This window comes from Candoia aspera, chromosome 2, assembly GCF_035149785.1.
Source record: "Candoia aspera isolate rCanAsp1 chromosome 2, rCanAsp1.hap2, whole genome shotgun sequence".
Classification (NCBI taxonomy): domain Eukaryota; kingdom Metazoa; phylum Chordata; class Lepidosauria; order Squamata; family Boidae; genus Candoia; species Candoia aspera.
The window spans coordinates 147,205,895-147,225,474 of NC_086154.1; positions in this window are offsets into that span (position 1 = coordinate 147,205,895).

The following is a 19,580-nucleotide window of genomic DNA, read 5'->3' on the forward strand; positions in this document are numbered from 1 at the left end:
ACAAGAAATTTTGGTCTGTATTCAAACTTGCTACTCAAGGTGTGTAAAAAAGAAAGTTATTCTCTGGTATAAACTGCAGAACACTGATTAATCTGAAAGCTATAGGTGGCAGTGAAAGAAATACCATTGAAGGAGTCTCTTGTGGATCTGAAGGAGTTTCTTGTGGGCTGTTCATCACAGTCAGCTATCTTGGGGATGTGTTGGTTTTTGGATGAATATTATAGTTGGAGAAAGGCCTTTAAAATCCCTAACTTGTGTATCTTCATCATATTTATTAGATGTAGATACTGTATTATCTTTGGATAGAAATGATAATATCATAGGGCCTGGTAATATTCAGTAGCTTTTGTGGCATCTTCTGGATGGAAGCTGGAGGTATGTTAATTTAGGGATCAATCAGTTTATTTATTTATATTTCAAATTTTGTCACCGCCCCTCTTGCACAAAGCATGATTTCCTTTATAAAATACTGACAGTTATTTGTTATTCATCACAGTAATTTCCAGAAATGTATTTGGCTTCCTTGGACCTTTTAATTTTTGTTATCAATGAAGTTGAAAGCTTCTGAACTTTTAAGAAATGTGGTACAGTATTTGTTCATTTTTGCTTGTTTAGGAGAATCAGGCAGACAAAAAAATTAAGGCTGAAAACAAGAAATCAATAACATTGTAGTAAAGTATAATCACTGTATATCTTCTGGGATTTTGTTCTTCATTGTATTATATTGATGCAGAAAGCTCCAGAATAAAAGATGAGAAAAACAGAAAAGGTCTAAGAATACACAGTTTGTCACACACAATGTTGACTAATCAGTTTCATTTTTTAAAATTTATTATCCCTATCAGAAGTTTCTACACCTTGTCATCTTTTATCATGTTCTCATTTTCATTCATTTCTGAAATCTGAAGTTTTGCTTATAAAGAGAAGCTTCTCCGTCCCTTCATGTTAATTTCTTGATTTGATGTGAATATTTCCGACACTAATTTCTTTCATATCCTAACCATCTTATATACTGTTTTAAAGTATAATGAAATTTTAAAATATTTCATTATCTTTTTTCCCATTTGGGAGTTGGGAAAACCAAAGGGAAAATAAAATAAATAATTTTTCCCCCAAACAAGAACAGGAAACATTGTTCTGAGTCTTTCAGTGACTCTGCCACTTATCTGCCCCAAGTCTGAAACAATAGTGGCGAAACTTGATAGTTCTCTTGTTTAAGAGTATCATCAAGAACAATATTTTTGATGGATTGTAATCTATTATCATCTGGGATGTTGGTATTGAGGGCTCCAATATCTACAGTGGCTGGAAGGGTTTTTCCTGGGAAGGTATCTATGCCTTGTAGTTTTCTCAGGATCTAATATGTAATTTGGAGTGGCAGTGGCACATGGTCTGAGGATTGAGTCCATAAAGCCAGACATCCCACTGTAATTGTGTCAATTCTAAAAACAGTGGGGTACCTACCCCTTACAAATGTGGCTATTTCCCCTCTATTAATTTAACCCACTTTAAATTAATTAACCCACTTTAAAAAAACACCACTATCTATCCCTTCATGGGCTCTTCCTCACAGTTCATTTAATGCTGTCACCCAGTCTTTCAGCTGTCAGAAAACTATTCTGGCATGTAGTTAAATCAGTTAGATGAGTGATAACACTTCTGGCTGCACCTGCAACAGGTTACCTGACCTCATCTTCAAGCTAAAGAACAGTGCAACATTATCGATTTTATCCTTGGTGGAGCTGAATAGTGTTGGACTAAAATGGGAAAACAACTTTTATTCCTGTAGAGAAAGTAATGACATGTCTGTTTCGGTTATGATCTGGAAACAAGTGAGGCCAACGTTTTGTGATCAAGGGGGAAGATTTGGGTTGTCAGGGCATTAAGCTAATGCTGTAAACTGCAAGTGGGGACAAAGCGTTTAACTTTCTGCTAAGAATTTACTCCACCCATCTTAAGAAGTGGGTTTAAGTTATAAAAGCTTACAAAATAATCACACTGATTAGCTTTAAAAGTGGCACAAATCTCATGGGATTTCTTTTGCTGGTTTATTTATTATTTATTACATAAATTTATACGGGCACCAAACTGTCACCCAATTCTGGGTTGCTAATAATCAATATAATAAACCAACAATAAAAAGTAAAAAATGAAAAATGACACATCAGATTCAGAATGCTCCCTAGAACCTATAATCATCATACCATAATGGGCTCACCCAGCAGTCTGGCCCAATGCTTGGGGGAAAGGCCAGGTCTTATGAAACACCAGTAGGGTTGGGGCATCTGAATTTTGTATGTGTGTGGGGGGGTATACTGTTCCATAGCCAAGCACCATGAGAGAAGAGGCATGCTTCCTGGGTCCCACTAGGTGGCATTGTTTAATAGACAATGTTAAATTAGAATTAATTAACCAGATGTAGCTTCTAGGTTGTCTCAAGGGCACTCCATGGGTTGCAATAATAAAAATGAGAGATGTCCAAAGAATGAGTGAGAATGAGTAGGGCCTCCCAGTTTAGGAACAAGTGCAGTTGGTACATAAGATTCATCTGTGCAAAGGCCCTCCTAAGCCATGGCTGCCATCTGTTTTCGGATGAATTAGTGCAGTTTCTCCAACCTGGTGGCCTCCAGAGGTGTTTAGGCAATAACTCCTCATTTTTTTTTACATATAATTTTTATCAAAACATTTAAGGAAGAAGATAAAAACTAATACAAATTAATATATAGTAAGGAAGAAAAAAGAGCCTCATGTGGTGCAGAGTTGTAGGCGGCAGTATTGCAACCAAAACTCTCCCCGCGGCCCAAGTTCAATCCCAGCAGAAGCTGGATTCTCTCTTGGGTAGCTGGCTCAGGTCAACTCAGCCTTCCATCCTTCCGAGGCCGGTAAAATGAGTACCCAGCTTGCTTGCTGGGGAAGGTGACGACTGGGGAAGGCAATGGCAAACCACCCCGCTACAGTCTGCCAAGAAAACGTTGCGAATGCGGTGTCCCCCCAAAGGGCCAGGTGTGACTCGGTGCTTCCACAGGGGACCTTTCACAAGGAAGAAAAAAGAGAAAGAAAGAAATCTAAGAGAACTCTAAAAGTGCAAGAAAAGAAAAAAGTAAAAAATAGAAAAGAAAACAAAGATACAAAGTAGCTTCTGATATTCTTCACAGCAGTTATAAGTACAATTATATTTTAACCTCTCTCTAAAGTTACATCAAGATTCTCTTCTTTCTATAATCTATCCTGTCTAATCATCAAAACCATAAATCACAATTCTTTTTTTTTTCATTTTTACACAAAAAGTCCATAAGGTTGTCAAAAAAAAATCTGTTTTTTTAAAATTATGGTACCCTTTATCTGTTTAAAACTTTTTTGGACCACAGTCTTGCTCAGCTTTTTGCTTTTAAATTAAAATCCTTTAAGATAGCATTTTTCTTCCTCTTCTTAATTCCAAAAAGAAAGCATCTTACCAAGAATCTTTGATCTTCCCTGCCATTGGGAATATTTCTCTTAGGTGATAAATTAATAAAATTCAAAAGTGTTTAAGAAGGTGAGGCTTTTGCTGGTCATATGTCCGTAAAAGCTGCACAACGGTTAAGGGCGCGCTGATAACCCCTCAGCTCCCAAGCCGCTCAACTTGCAACTGACCACAAGAAACTCAATTCCTGTGGTCTCCTCGTGAGGAGCAGCTCTTCCAGAGTGCAAATGGGTGATTCCCCAGATCTCTCCTTCTCTCTGGAGAGATTTTCGTCAGCCAGAACCTGGCTCCTGGCCGGTGATTCCAGAGCAGTGTTGTCCCTGCTCACATAGCCACTCAGTGGGACATCTGAGCCGCCATCAGTCCTCATCCAGAAGCGCCAGTCCTCAAATTCTTCATCAGACTCACAAACAGTATTGCATGGCACCAGGCTGGGAAGGGCTAAAGAGGGAAATGGGGAAAAGAAAGGCCATTGAAACTGACAGATTACTGATCAAATCTTATGCTTACTGAAGTAAGCATTTAATTCAATGGAGACTACTTAGAAGGAAACAGGTTGGTCATTTGCAAAGAATGTACTCTAGAATTACTAAGAAGCAGCAAGAAATTAATGAAATCATGAAAGACATTTGTGAACTTGAGGTAGCCACCCACAAACCTCCCACTGTGCTTCTGTATAATGGGCCATACTGCCTTTACTATCCAAGTCCTTTCAATCATGTCTGTTTGGAGCAGATAACTCAGCAGCCACCTCACAATGGATTTGATCAAATGTCACACAGCAAGGCACTGAAATTACTGTCAGAGGAAATGCCCCCCTCCTCTTTATGAATCCCTACTCCACACAAGCTTCCTTTCATTACTGCAGCATTTCCTTGATCAGTTGTACAGATAGTCCTTGACTTACGACCACAGTTGGGACCAGAATTTCCATCGTAAGTTGTAACTCAACTCACCACATGACCAGACCCCAATTTTACGACCATTTTTACAGCGATCATTAAGTGAATCCAGCTTCCCCAATGGGTGTTTTTTGCCAGAAGACAGCAAAAAATGTCACAAAACATGATCGTGTGACCACGGGATGCTGCAAATGGTCGTAAATGTGAACCAGTTGCCAAGTGCCCAAAATGCGATCATGTGACCATGGGGGTTGGTGTGACATTTTGTGATGCTCAGAAGTGCTTTACAGGCTGTAAAGCAACCATTCTGAGGCTGTCGTAACTTTGGACTGTCAGTAAACGAACAGTCGTAAGTCGAGGTCTCCCTGTATTTGCAAACGGTGGCCTGGGCTTCTATGGGATTTTGCATTTGTTATAAAGATTAGCATTTGGATAAAAAAAATGATGTATGCCATGAAATTTAATTTTGAACAGAAGTGTAACTCTTCTTTCAAATGTTAGGCAGATCCTCCAGCTATGCAGCAGCCCTGTTTTCCCCCAGGATTTCTGAACATCTGTAGGCCTCCCTAATTTTTAGTAGTGATAATTTCTAAAATATACATGTAACCCAAAACATGGTATTTCCTGTGAGAAAGTCACATCTACAGAAACACAATGCACCTCCACTTCCTAGTATCTCTTACTTATACCCTTTCACTGGCACATAAAAAGATGCCTTCAGACCTCCAGTGTCCACTATGGAGAAGATGTCCCTTAGATTAAAGACTAAGCAAGCTGGGCTAACTCACTAAGGTTCTAGTTTTGGAATAAGAGCAGGTTCATTAAAGAAGGAACAATGCAAATAGTGCGCAGCTAAAAGAAGCCCAGGATTTGAGAGCCGTGCTTGGGGGTGCCGAGGGTTTGGAGATCCAGGGCAAGCACCCCTCTCACATTTTTCCTTTTCTTTTTTTATAAGAAAACCAAAAATGGAGTGTAGAAGATAATCTTTGAAGCAGGATCATGTAACAACAGAGATCGTTGTTTTAAATGCCGATTTGGTGAGATGCTCTGAGAATAGACATGTCCATAAATAGCATCCATCAAGATGCCACGTGAAAGACACTCCAGGGTGAAAAATACACTCAGTTTCTTGAAACAAAAAAAATTGGACAACAAACACTAAACAATTTTACAGCAGCTTCAGACAACTAATTGGTCTGAAGCTAATCTCACTGGTGCTTCTCTGCGTGCAGTGCAATTACATTTGCATTTTAGTGGAATGATCCCAATAGAAATGATTCTGCTTTGAGATTCCCCATGCGGCTGGCAAGAAATGAAATGCAATACATAAAGAACTGTTGCATGCCAATGAGTCAGGGGAGAGTACAGTCAATCCACTTGCTTCTGAGGTCATGAAAGAGCCCCTTGATCCCAAAAAGAGGAATGGCCCAGGCAAAATGTAATCAGGAGAAAAATCAAGAGCACGGCTATTTGGGATTGCAAAGGGAAAGAGAAATAAATGGAAGTGCAGTAGCTTAATAGTCCATGGAATATGAAAATTCAGCAGATACCAAGCAAACTTCATTTTCTAAAATCTTCTCTTGGACTATTAGAGTTGTAACAGCTCTTTCCTTCTTTTCTCTGGCCACTGCATTATAAAGCCAGCCTTCCCAAACTGGTGTCATCCAGATGTGTGGGACCTCAACTTCCCAGATCCTCAGTTTGCCTGCAGATGGAGAAAGTGGTGATACATCATCATGTATTTGTAATGGCAAATGAATTTCCTACCACCACCTCTCACCAGATGGAGCTAGACAACTCACTGCTAGACCACAGTGATTTGTAACAGCAGAAATTAAGATATGTAGGAAAACAGACCCCATGAAGTTGCATTTTAATGGCACAACCACAGTACTTCAGAACTCAAGCAGTTACCCAAGTTAACAGCCGATACGGGAAAGTAAGGCAAAAGAATATAGATACCTCTTGTGTCTTTCAAGTATAAATTAACAATTATTGACCTGTTCTTAATGTGTAGCTAGGCTATTGTGAGTAGAGGGAATGAGAGTAACATTTCAGAACATGTTTGAATAAGGTTACGCAAACTCATTTCCTGTCTTGGAGATAGGCAACATGATAGCCATGGGCACCCCTATGCATTCAACTGACCTGCTGCAAAGCAAGCACAGCCTCTAGCATTATCTTTATTTGCAGGATGCCTCTGAGCTTCACCTAACCCCCTAAGTGAAACTGTAGGAGGCTTACAGCCCCATGCTTTGTTTCAGAGCATGCTGACCTGTCCAGAAAAAAATACAGTTTTATTCTGATTATATTTCCTATGCATGTACCAAAAGAACCAATAAGGCAGCAGTAGAAAACCAGGTGTTCTTGAACTCCATGTCCCAGCGTCCCTCACCTTGTTAGCCAGGGGTCTTGTAGTTCAGGAACATCTGGAGGGCCAGACAGGTTCCCCACCTGAGTACAGTAATAGCATGTAACAGGCGAACAGAAAATCAACTCCAATAATTAGAGAAAATAAGATCTGAAGAACTATGGAACTAGTGTTGCCAGTGGGCTATACAGGTTCAGAGTAGATGCATATAAATAAGTTAGGCCTTCAGTATAGTTGCACAAACTAGAGGAATAACAGAATGCATGAAATGCAAATGCCAAGGTCTAAAGGAGATTTTTCTAAGTGTATTGTGCATACATGCGTGGTTGCCTGTAATGTAAACGGGAGAGCTTTGCATAGATAAAGTGAACTAAAAGAAAGAAAATGAATAGTTTAATTTGCAAAGCAAGACTCTTCTGGCACAGCATTTTTTTGAATTTATTTTCAAAAACACATTACATGTCAAAGTAAGAAATTTAAGGGGAAAATTATCTGCAGCTAAGGTTTGAAATCAAAGTTTTACTTTTAATTCTGGAAGTTTTAAGTTATCTAAATCACTATAATGTTAACAATTTCAAATTTCTATTGTATAAATACTGCTGTACCCAGCTAATATCTGTATTATGTAATGTATTATTTGCATCTTATATTACAATAAAAAACTTGGAAAGAATTCTGGAAGATAATTTGAATTTGGCAAGGCCAGCCCAAGAGATTTTGCTACCAAATGTAGAATAATTCAAAAGCTATCTTTCCCATTGGTTAAAAGAAAAGTAAAATAATAAATTTGTGATACACAAGTTAACCAGTTGAGATATACCCTCTCCTGGCCTGATGCTAGACTGAAATCTGATGCCTTCAAATAAAAATCTAGGACTTTGTGTGTGTGCATGAGCAAAAGATTTATTTGCATAATACCTCATAGCTCATTTCTTTAAATACATTTTTAAAACAATTTATAGAAATATACAGTTGGATACTTCCTGTGCATTGAAGCATATTAGCTGCAAAATCTCTCACTCTGGAATCATGCTGAGAACAAAGAAAAATCCATTATCTAAGTGGGGGAAATAGCATTACTTGAAAATACAAATAATATTATTTCATAGCTGCAAAGATATTTAAACTTGGGACACCCACAGCCTTGTCATTACACCAGATACTAAGTAAAATTAATTCCCAGTTGGATACAAAATTGGTTGGCTGGGTAGGTCCAACACATTTGAGGGAAAACAGGATGGAAATGACTACTGTATGGAATATATTTTAAACTGAGGAAGTCAATGCCTTGGTTTTCTCAGAAACTTTGCAGAGGTTCTTCAGTGGGAGAATCTATAATGGCAGACAAACATCATGGTTTACAGCTTGCCTACTCATGTTCATCTTCTCTTACAGTCTACAGCTGCAGAGAGCAATGGTTGGGTTTCCAAACAAATGGATAGTCGGATGAGATGGCCCAACAAGCCAGTCTGTATCTTTGTCCATATGCCCCCAAATTCTCAGCGATGTACAGAAGTTCCACAGCAGTCATCCAAGGATATGCAAGCAGATAAGTGAAGGATGGGAAAAAAACACTACTCAGTGACGATGCAAAGTTTGGGAGCTACTGGACAGAGACTAGGGTTATCTATAGAACATATAAATCATGGAGACTTCAGAGTTTGTTTTTTGGATTTGCAGTTCCTATGAGCCAGTGAATATGTGGATAAATCCATCAATCTCACGCTGCTTCCCCCTGCACTTTAAATGGGAAATAATCATATTTACCAACTTCATTAAGATCTGCATGGATAACATCAACATTTTTCTGTGGAAGAGGCCAGGGGATTATCATTATTCTGGAATTCTTCCCCCTTGCTGTCCTGTAAAGTCATAATCTGGGTGACATGACATCCCAGGAGGTTATGCAGGAAGTGGCTGCAGTAGGACATGGGATTAAGTCTAGTGAACCCATGAAGGATGCCAGCACAGGGGGAGATGACATGTCAGAAAATGGTCTTAGTTACAGAAAGAAACCATGAAGAAGGGGGAGAAGGGAAGGGAATTGCCACACAAAGGGAATCTATCATGTTTTGGAAAGATTTCAGAATAATATGTGTGTGGCTTCCACAACCAGCAAATCTTGTATCTATTCAGAGATGTCAGACTCACCCCGATAAGAATTTCATTTTATGCCGTCTCTATCTCATATGGAAACTGGCCTTATTGCCCTTCTCACGTAGTAATATGATAGAGATGATCATGAGTGGGAAAACTCATCCCGGGAACTTTGGTTGGGACAGATGTCTCCAGTAAGTAATTTCCTTCTAGCAAGAGAATGGCTCTGGCAGCAGCCATTACATCAGGAAAAGAGTTGAAGGAAGCAGCCTCTTCTCAAAAAAACTGGTCCTGAGAGGCTTATTGCCTGGATACTGGAATTAATATATAGCCATCTTGACTAGCAGCCATGGACAGCTTCATCCTTCGTGATTTGTCTCATCCCTCCCCTTTTAAAGCCATCCAGAAATTCCTCAGGCTAACCATATGATCTTGAAGACATCCTTCCTTCTATCCATCATGAATCTCCCATCACTTAACTAGATGATTCTGGGCTCTAGAATTTGAGAGGAGAAAACCTAATTCTTCAAACTGCTGTTTTACTCCTCCACCCCAGTCCTTTTTGTGTCCTGTCTTTTAGATTGGAAATCCAAGGCTGTACTCAAAAAAATAACTACATTTGATTTTGTTTCTATTAAAATTAATTCATTGTAACTGATTGTATGTAAGGGTATAATTGATTAAATGTGAATGAAATGAAATAGCGTTTTCTCCTGCCTCTACCCTCTACTTTTTGGAGCATAGTCCCCATATGCCATTCAAAGGCCACTTGCAACCCCCTACTCTATAACTATTGCAGACCCCTGATATGGTATCATTACCAAATCCAAATCAGCTTTGACTTCATTCAGCTCAGCTGAGATGTCTGTCAAATCAGAAGGTAAGGAAAACCTGAGTATTTTAGTTATTTACATGATGAGCAAGCCTGACCTGGAAGATTTTCTAAAGGCCAAGACATATCACTTAATTCATGCTATTATATTGTTGTCAAAAAGCTTCCTCACAGGTCTGGCTATAATTGTACCCACCTCCCCTTTTAATCTTTGGGAAGAACTGGATGATAATATACAGGCCCCATCACAGCCCAACCTCAGGTCCCAAGGTCATAATCTCAGGATGCCAGAAATCTAAGAAAGAAGCCAGCTTGTTAAAGATAGCCCATGTATCCCAAAGCAAGATGAATGGAACGATCTAGCCAGAGGGGTTGATTCAAAAACTATTTCACACAATCCATCAAAATTTCTCTCTGAGCTGGCCATTCATTAACAGAGTTGGTGTCACTTGAGTTTGACAGACCCATCGTGGTATCTTGTATTTCAGCTAATACTTTTGCTTTGATTATTTGAGCTAGTTTGGGGGGGGGCAGGGGGGAGACAGACAGACAGACAGAGAGAGAATAACTGTCTTCACAGGTAAAATAAATGTTTTTACAGCTTGAGCTAAAGATACCTTTTTAATAAGGAATAATGGATCCTGTAATTAGACCAGTGATTGAGATGTATCTCTGTGGATAATTTCCTTTTCTCTCCTGTGTAAACCCACTGAATCTAATGCCAGGTTCCCCTTTTTTAATCCAGTCCCCCTCCCCATCCATGTATCAGTAAGTGAGACAGCTGTCTCTTCCCCTGCTAATACAGTCAAATCCGTTCCCAAACTCCTCAGCTGCTGGAAAAGCCAAAGCCTGCCACACAGGTCGCAGCCAATATTAATTATATCCAGCTGAGTAAACATTGGGCCTTTTATTTTAATTAAGAGGGATGATTTAATTGTGAGGGGAAGGGGAGGAGAGGGACATTTAGACAAGGTTCAGGTGATCCAAGGTCTTCTAGTGTTCATGGAGGAGAAGGATGGGCTGTGGAAGACATCTTGATTGTTTAAATATTAATTCAACCCAGTCCCTATGGAGGTGGTCCTCTATGCAGTTCATAGAGCTGGTATGAAGGACCATTGAGCCAAAGGAAAAGATTGGTTGAAACAATATAGAGCCATTATTCTTGTGCCCTCCAGGTACATTAGACCACAAATCCCATCAACTCAGGAGATATTGGGCTCTTCCTCACACCCTACTATTTTCAGAGGATATATCTTGATGATGTCATCTTTAACTCCTCTCCACCATGGAGACAGCCTAGTTGTAACTCTTTCAAAGGATTATTTTCCTTGTTCTCCTAACACAAGTCTTGCCATACAAAAGATCTACACGGCCTCCTCAGTGAAGCTAGTGAGGATGCCGTCAGGGACTGGGGTCTCCCAGCCTTTATTGGCCAGTTTGGGCTGGTGTGGGCATTCTTTCTCCCCTCTGTTCTCTGGGCACTGCTTTCCATGTGCTCCCCTCTTTCTAATTAGGCTACCCCCCTGTAATCAGTGAAGCCATTAGTGGACAGCTAGGACCACTGAATGGAGCAGAGCTTAACACAGCAGAGAAGCTGTGCACAGAAAAAGAATATTAACTTAAATAGCTTTAATGAGAACGTTAGAGAAACACAGGTCATTGATCTTACACACTCAGCCCTCCCAAGCATAAAGAATCACATGCTTAGACAAAGTAGGTTTAAAAGTAAAAAGAGTCTTACTGATTTTATTCTTGGTTCAGTTACATCCATCTTCGGTGGGAAAATGAAGATTCTTTGTTTCTTCTGTTCCCTAAACTTAATGAACTCTTAGCCCTCATAGCTGCTAAGAGCTGCATGGAGAAACTAGGAAGAATCCTTCTTCAAGGCCCAAGCATGTGGCCATAATGGAGGGAGAGAGAGAGCAGCATGCTTGCTGCCTCCTCAGTCAGTGGAAGAAGGAGGAAGTGGGAGTGGCAACAAACAGCTTCCTCGCACATAGAGAATTGCATCATGGGATCAACTCATCTATATGCTAATGAGGCATGCTGATTTGTTAACATCTCCAACAATCAGCAGGTTGCCCATCCCATGGAACTTTCTTCAGGCTGATGCATGGAGTGGTGGATGCTTCCAGGTAAAGGAGAGCCTCTCGTATCCCACTTTAGAGAAAGCCTCAACCCAACCTATGGATCGGGCACTGCACCTGATCTTCTGGGGGTGGGTGCTGCCAATAAAGTGGGACAGAATCACCTGCTTTAATAGGCAGAAAGGACCCGATCCTGCAGATCAGCTATTTTGGGACCAGATTGTGACAGAAAACCCATGGCAAAAGTGGAATACCAAATAGATTCCACAGTTTAACCTAACAAGACAATTCCACAAACCTGTAGGAATCAGGAAAGGTTCTACCAAACCCTATAAAAGAAGAAATGCCTCTAATTTTGGGAGCATCTTTATATCTCCAGATATGGATTCTGGAGCCTCAGAGCCATGTAAATATAAAATGCTTCCCCAAGTTCTCAGCCAAACTGAACTTCAGTAATACAGACAGACAATATGATTGCCTCCTTTAGGAGTAATCATATGGATTTTTCAGTGTGGAACCAGAATCACTTACTTTTCTACGGCTCAGATTATACGGTATTCTCAGCTAAATCTTTCTTCTATTACCATACCCCATCCCTTCCCAAATCCGAAACAAGCTCCTTCGGCTAACTTTTAAAGCTGTTCTAACCTTGGGCCACTTTGGAGTTTTTGCTTCATTATACCCCTTCCTTTGGGATTTTACCTGGGGGTGGTCTGAATGGGCTTATTTCCAACAAACAGAAGCAGAAGTACATTCCTTTTGTCAGGTTGAAGGCCCTCCCCTTGGCTGTTGAGTGTCATGCCAAAGGGTGATCTCCAAAATGGAGCTGGAGCCAGAACAATGTGGGCGGGCTGGGACTTAAACTGAATTTGATCTGACTTTATCTGTTTGCTTACTTAATTCCATTTGGTGCTGCCCAACTCTAGAATGACTCTGGGCAGCTCACATTACAATAAACAGAATAAAAACAACATATAAGAACAAAACCATACAGAACAAGAACTACACTAGAAAATAGGGGAAAGAATAAGGTGGTGAATCCAGCAGACCACACAGAACATCTACCCCCAATATCCAAGGCTCCAGCCATCCTAGACCAAGGCCTGGGAAAAGAGCCAGGTCTTCAAGGCTGTCTGGAATGTCATCATTGTGGGAGCCAGGGGGATCTCATGACAGAGAAGGCAGGCACCATGAGAGAAGGCAGGCTTCCTGGGTCCCAAAAGATGACACTGTTTGACTGAAGGAGCATGGAGCCTACCAACTTGGTTGGCTCGTATCAGCAGGGTAGACACCATGGGAGATAGGTGGTCCCTCAGATAACTGGGCCTAGTACCCACAGCCACTCAGTCTTGGCAGGATTGAATTGGAAATAGCTCCTCTTCATCCAGGCCCACGCAGCTTCCAGGCACTGAGGCAGGACTTTGACAACCTCACTTGGCCAACCTGGGGTCAAAAGATGTCACTGGGTATCATCACTGTATTGATGATATCAAACCCCAAACCAATGGTTAACCTCATGTAGTAGCTGAGTAGGAGGGGAGAGAAAGTTGAGTCCTGTGGAACCCCACTTCACTTCAAATACTTCCGTTTCATTAAAATTAACTTAATACAGTTAATATGATTACTCCTGTAGTAGGTAATCATCTTGTCTGCCTTTCTTATTAACATTCAATTTTGGTAAGAACTTAGGGAGGTACTTTAAGGGCCACCTTCAGATTGGGAGGGCTGCACATGCCTCTGAGGTTTCAGATTGCATATTTCAATGTATAAAGATGCTCCTGAAATTGAAGGCATTTCTTCTTTTGTAGGGTTTGGTACAGCCACGTTAAAATGTTTTGCTCAAATTCTCCCTGTCTGTTCCTTAAAAAGTTCCATCCATTTTCCCTGGCCATCCATCATTCCAAGAAGTGTATCTTTGGATTATTCTGTTGTTGACCTTGTTTTCACTCCCCAAACCCTCAAAAGCAGTTTGAAGGCCATCCATGACCATCTTTGCTTCTGCTGACCCAGAAATGCTAAGAACAAGGAGAAAAAAATTACTGTTCTGCTGTGAGCTGTGGCAAATCCTGCTGCAACAAAAGTCCTTTCACCCACCCAGCCCTGCACAAAAGGGAACAGAAGAAAAAAGGGGGAGGATGAACATCCTGATGCTTTGCAGCCATTGTCCCTTTCCTCAGGAGAAGGAGAAAATCCAAAGAATCTTGTTTAGTTTGGGCTATTGAGGGGGAACTGCAGAGCTGTCAAGCAAGCATTCCCCTTACAGGACTGCAATCCAGAAACCAGGAGGAAGGGGGTGAGTTCATTTCTTTGGGGAAATAGAAGCCACAGCATCTCAGAAAAGTCTTAGAAAAGACTTTGTTGCATTTTCAGCCATGTTGCAGCTGGGCCAAAAATAAACCAGATCAGCTCAGCTCTCCAGCACTGGCAATACTATGGGATCAGAGAGGTCCCCCAGTGCTTTCAAACTGGTGCAGAATCTTCATGTGGGAGTTCCTTGCTGTATATATTAAGAATCCTCTCAAAACCGACCTTTCCCATATATCCTTTGCTGAGCAAAAATTGTCTTCTCAAATTCTGCTCCTTATTTGTAAACAGCAGAACTGAAAGGGCAATTTTTCTCAAAATGCTCCTAGGGGAGGAGCAGGAATGGCTGTGAAAGGAAATTATCTTCTGCGAAACCTCAACTTGGTCATTACTTGTATAGCTGAAATCCTGTCGTTTGTTCTTTTGTGGTGGATAGAAGAAGAATGGGCTCAGAGCTGAGAATCAGAAAGAGCACGACCAAGTCTGCTGCTTCTTCCTTCAACAGTAAAACAGAATTCCTTTATTAGTAAAATAGGAAATTGGAAAATGGAATTTAATTCCTGCCTGAGTCTGAAATCATTCATCTCATTCATATTCACAGGCAGAGTGGTTTGAGAGTGGGCATTTTGCTAAATACTATCCGATAGCAGAGAATTACATTTTCCAATACTTTGGGCTAGGATTTATTTTTTTTAAACTATTATTTATTTATTGTTTGTTTGTTTTACTGCTTTTTTTTCTCCCTGAGAAATGTTGATCCAACAATTTAAAAGTCATAAGTCATTCTTTGCCATTTATCATCTGTAACTCTTATTTCTTTACCCTCCCCTTCTTCCATGGTATTCCCCTCTAAATTACATTGCAAAATTGCACATGACATTAAACCCAGCTATATATTATATGATTTTCATTTGCTACTGGACAGGGAAGTCTAATTTATACTGGGAACATGAGGAAAGAAGTTTACCATTTCCTTTTCTGCTATAACCCTGAAGAAGATTCCCCCAAAGCAAATTAGATGGAGGAGGGAGTTCTTAACCATAGCAAGTTTTACTTTGTAAACTACTAACTGTATAAATCATTCTGTGAACTAGATTCATCAATTGTTTATCTACCATTTCTCTGATCTTCAGGCATTATTAGATACTGGTTATGCTTATTTCTATGGCACAAAGACATGGTTTAAAGTCACAGCACCTTTCTCGATGGCTGAGTTAAAGTCCTATCTGCCAATCCTTGACTTGGCAGAAAACGATAAGAACATAAAATTTGTTGCTGTCATTGCCAGTCCTCTCCTGCCATAGGCTTGATGTTGACAAATCATGCTGTCCTTATTCACTGCACGCAAAGCATGTTAGGAAAAAGATCGGTGGATTCCTACAGCTTTGTTTCTGTCCCACCAAACAACACTAGGCAACAGGAGAACACCCATAGATCACTGTCCTTAATGTAGGAATGGACTGGGGCTCAGGAGGATTCAGGTTTTGACAGATAGCTAGACTGGTAGATTTAGCCAACAGTCAAAACTCACTCTGGCTTTGTGGAAGTGTTTTGTGTGGCAGCATTCAAAGAGAGCCAGATATCAGCTCCTTTTGGACATGGGTTTAGCACTAAACCTCTTTCAAAGGAAGCTGAGCACAAGTCCAACATTCTTCCAGAAGAGTGCTAAACCTATGTTCAAAAGGAGATGAACTCACCACTCTTCCCAAAGACAGGTACACTCATGTTCAAAAGCTGCCTGAGCGGTACTTGATAGATGTAGGGGAGTTGTGCCACGAAGCATCTGAAAGAGAGCTGCCTCTTCACAAAGCCCATCACCACTGCTGGTCTGATGCTGTTCAGATTTATCCAGGTCTCCAAGCTGAAGATTGACTACAATCCATGATGTAACAATTGTTGTATTTTTTCCTGTAATGCAGGAAATGCACTTTGCATTTCCTAAGAAGCACTTTTTAAGTCCTGGAATGAAAACCTGGCAAATATTAGCTGAGGTTTTTCTTTGGGCTTTTCCACACTTACCTCTGATGAAGGTTGCCTCTTTTTTCTGCCATGTCCCTCTGACAATGCCATCATCTTGTCCCCAGCCCCTACTTTTGGTGGCTTAAAGTTAGCTTTAACTATTAACTTTAACTGTACTGTTATCCTCCTTTCCAATACAGCCTTTCCCAGCCTCTGTCATTTTCAAAAACTAAGAGCTGTTAAAAATGTCATGTCCCATTTTTTTTTTGCACATCAGGAGGAAGCCCATCACTTGGAAGCTGCAGACTGAACCAAACAGCTATTAGCCTGGTTAGCTTGGCATGTATGTTTCCTCTGTTCCAGTGCATACCAATAAATTGCTGACATCTTTCCTATTTTTCCTGCCATGAAACAGGCCAGCCTCTTGGTCTCCAACAGGCAACCTTCGTCATCTCACAGCAGAGAGCAAAATGCAACGGCTGCTGGCCAGAGAGAAGGGGAATCAAAGGACAGGGTCCGGAGCAGTCGGCTGCATCTTTCCTTAATTGATGCTCCTTTGCCCGGGGCACCTTCAGCACCAACCTTCCGGAGAACAGAGGGAAAACAACACAGAGAAGAGAAATGCTCCAAAACAACCATCAGAATTAGGGGGATGGGGGCAGTGGTGGGAAAGCAGGGAGGGCAGATGCTTGTCTTTCTTCACCCACCCATTCTGAGTGAGAATAGCTATTGATTCCTCTTCCTCTGCATGTCCCCTGAGAATGTCTGATCAATGTCCAAAGAGTAGCTGGCAGTCCTGAATGTAACACAAGTTGGGATCTGGCAGAGACAAGCCCTGGTTATTCTGCCCCCTATTGTGCATTTTATGGGGTAGACTCAAGAGGGTGGAACACATGGCTCTAAAGATGTTCCTTGCCAGGGGCATCTCTTGCCCCGATACAGTACCACCAAAGACCATCCCAAGGCACTTGCTTGAAAGGCGAACTTTCAGCTCCAGTGTCTCGCTTGGCTGCATTGTATCTTTGGCCATTTCCCCACTACTGATTTACAGGGTCTTCTAGAGTCCTCCAACCATTGTTGTGCCAAAGCAACTGGCTTTACATCGCTTCAACAATGGCAAGGTGATGCTATGAAGGTGTTACATGTCACTAACCTGGGGAAAAGTCTCTTTTGGAGCGAAGATATGGCCCGTTCCCTTTGGTAACCAAAAGGTTCAGCCCAGGGGTCCAAGAAAGGGCCACACATCAGTGCTTTGCCTGCAGAAGGCATGTGTCTTTAGCTAAGTGGACTTCAAGCAGAAGCACCAGAACAATTGAGTGTGTGGCAGTCTTCCTCTGTCCAATTCAGCAGTTTTACTAATAGAGAAGGGGCCATCTTTCCTATTGCACTTGTATTTATTCAGCGCACACACTGCTTTACAAGCCTGACCTCTTTCAGCCTCATTTCACAACAATCCCTGTCAGGCACATCTGTATTACTGAAGTTGAGATAAGTCTTCTCCCAAACAGCCTCTCCATGGCATCACAGCTAGACCAGGAGGTTTCAAACTTCCCCAAAACACCTAATCTAGAAGCAAAGCTCCAGTGATAGAAAATGAGCTGGGAACAACATTTTGTGAAAACCACTAGCCATTGTCTTATCTGCTGTGAAAACCAGGCTCTCCTCTTAAGTCATAACAAATAATACCCATTTCACAGACTATTATGCAAACAGAGCAATAGTGTTGGGTTAACTTTGGTTTAGGATTTAGGGTGTTGTGTGAACCCCGTTCTTGATTGTATAGGGGGCAGCAATTCATTTCTTCCAGAACCTCTGCCCCACTTTTTATTCATTGCACACTGCACAAAGTCAGAGAGGCACAGAGATCGCTCTTAGGCATCAGACCTTGGGCTTCAAGTCAGCTGCTGTGCCCTGGGTAGCAAAAGTTCCTGGGCCATTCCTATGGCGTATTTCCAGGCTGGAAACATCCAGGAGATGGAGGCAATGAAGCTGTCTTTTTATTGCATTGTTTTGCATTGCTTTGTATTGCATTGCATTTATCCTATTTATATAACCACCCACCTATCTGAGAAACTCTGGACAGCAAACAGAAACAAATAATTACATTAAAACTAAAACCAACTAAAACTGCACTGAAGTTCAGCATAAGCCATTAGACACATGCAGCCACACTGGAGCTTCCAAACTGAGGTCCCCAATGCCCCCAGTGCCTGGTGAATGAGCCAGGTCTTCATAGCCTTTTTTATTTAATAAGAATTTCATTAAGTCTGAAACAAAGATTAAAAACTACAAAAGAGCAAAAAACTGCAAAAAGAAAAAAACTAAAAGTGTGAAACACAAGAAAAAAGATTTTTGAAGATTACATAAAGAGGTGACTTCCGACTTTCAACAACAAGAATATACAGCAAGTTCCATAATCAGTCCCTTACTCTATATCAAACTAAGAGCACATTATTTCTGTAAATCCTTCCATTAGCACATTATAAAGATCACTAAACACAATTGCTCCTTCCCCTTATACTAAAAGAAAATATATATATAAACCTCCAATTCGACTCCCCCCAAAAACATTTATTTAACTATTTCCTTCCTACCACTATTCTATATATTTCTGTCCACTACAATAAAAATCAAATTATAAAAGCATTTAAACTGTCTACTTTTATATAATTAATAATGCTATAACAATGAGACATGACTCGGTGCTTGCACAGGGGACCTTTCACATTCTATAACAATCTTAACCCTATTAAACCTAAAACCAAAGAGTTATTATTATATCTTATAAATCTTAAAAATCAAACAAACCTTAAAAGCAATCCAGATATAAATTGTCTACTCTTAAAATTAATAATACTACAATTATCAATTTTAATCCTATTAAACCTAAAACCAGCATTTATTGTTTATACCTTATTAATCTTAATCCAAATCATTGAAAAAATATGAAGTCAAACAAGCCTTAAAAGCAATCCAGATAAACATTCTCAAATCCTTACCCCACATCAAAATAGACCAAAGCATTTACATATCTCCACAATAAACACAGGGCATTTTTCACAGAAAGATCAGAAAGACCAACTGCCCCCCTTAACAAATCAGACTTTTCAGCAAAAAACCTCCCATATAAAAGAACCTCTTTTTCCCCATAACTTTCCATCAGAAAAACAATTCCATTTATAATTTGCAATTTGATCTGTCCATGTAATTCCTTCAGTTCCACAATCTGGTCATCATCAGCAAAAACTTCAATCTCACTATCAGTAAAGACATTTCTATCATCGTTGTTGAGTTCCTCAACTTCTTCCACACCTTCCCCAGCCAGATGACACATTTTACAGCTGGTATTTTCTACAATGTCCTGAACATCTTGCAAAATAGCTTGACAAGAGTCAGAAAAAAATCTGTTCAAAGGACTGTTTAATTTCACAATGGCACTCTGAGAAAGTCTCCTTAAAATCCTCTATGTTTCAGGCAGTAGATTATGGCATCCCCTAGATATTTGATTAGTGAGAGTGGGAGTTAATGTGTTAATAAAAAATCTCCAAAAGTTGTTGACACAAGA